Source organism: Brassica oleracea, chromosome C5, assembly GCF_000695525.1.
Source record: "Brassica oleracea var. oleracea cultivar TO1000 chromosome C5, BOL, whole genome shotgun sequence".
Lineage (NCBI taxonomy): Eukaryota > Viridiplantae > Streptophyta > Magnoliopsida > Brassicales > Brassicaceae > Brassica > Brassica oleracea.
In genome coordinates this window covers 4,105,734-4,107,220 of record NC_027752.1, presented here as the reverse complement: position 1 = coordinate 4,107,220, position 1,487 = coordinate 4,105,734, and positions in this window count along the sequence as shown.

Sequence of the window (1,487 nt, the reverse complement as noted above, 5' to 3'; positions counted from 1 at the left end):
AACAAGAAGCCATCAAGTGTATTATAGGCGATCATAATGAAAACAATAATGCAATCTTAAGCTATTTTGAACCCATCAAACTCAAACGACAAGCAACCAATCACTGAAACTTGCTCAGACAGTCAGAGAAGTCCATATTCCCACGATTGCTCCCACAACAACCATAGCAACCGTCGTAATCTTTAGCTTCTGTTTCATATCCTGTGCAACTCTAGCAATCTCCAAGTTCACCTTCTCTTTGAACTTTTCTGACATCTCAGCTTCAACTCTAACAATTTCGGACTTCACTTTTTCCATAACCCTTTCTTCAAACTTTGTAATCTCTTGAGCAACTCTCTCATGTTTCGCATCTACCATCCGTATCTCGTCAATCAAAGCTTCATCAATCCATTTAAATAGATGATTCTCAGTTTTTCTCTATAGCAAAAGAAACCAAAAAACAGTCAGTATGGTGTTATGTGGAACACGAAATTGAATCATGGACTTACATCTCTTGCGATTTGACATCTGTAGAATCGTCGATACCTATTCTCCGCCGTCGATGAACCAAAAGTGGTTATACCCTCGCCACACCAACATCTTGTGGGCACACCATGATTAGAGATGCGAGGAAAACGAGCAGAAGAAGTCGTCGAACTGGTCATTGTTAATTCGTTTCGAGACTCACAGGATTCGCAGACAAAGAACCCTAATCCCCTTTTCTCTCAAATTTATTTTCTTAGGTTTCGACAACTGAAAAGAAAATCACGTCTTTGGGGGTGTGTGGATCCGGGTTCAGGGTCGGGTTTTAATATACTTAATTTTTATTTTTTAACCAGAAACAGTATACTGGGCCTACTGGGTAACTCCAACTTAAAATCGTCTTTTGAATATACTTAATTTTTATTTTTTAAAACAAAAAATTATTTTTCTTTCTTTATGTGATTTAGGGTATTGTATTTGAAACCTATCTATACTAAAGTTTTTGATATAAATTCAAGCTAATTTAGGGTGTAGGGTATGAATCATAATTAATGTAGGATTTAGGGTATGAATCATAGCTAATAAACGGTTTAGGGTATGAATCATAGCTAATAAACGGTTTAGGGTATGAATCATAGCTAATAAACGGTTTAGGGTATGAATCATAGCTAATAAACGGTTTAGGGTATGAATCATAGCTAATAAACGGTTTAGGGTATGAATCATAGCTAATAAACGGTTTAGGGTATGAATCATAGCTAATAAACGGTTTAGGGTATGAATCATAGCTAATAAACGGTTTAGGGTATGAATCATAGCTAATAAACGGTTTAGGGTATGAATCATAGCTAATAAACGGTTTAGGGTATGAATCATAGCTAATAAACGGTTTAGGGTATGAATCATAGCTAATAAACGGTTTAGGGTATGAATCATAGCTAATAAACGGTTTAGGGTATGAATCATAGCTAATAAACGGTTTAGGGTATGAATCATAGCTAATAAACGGTTTAGGGTATGAATCA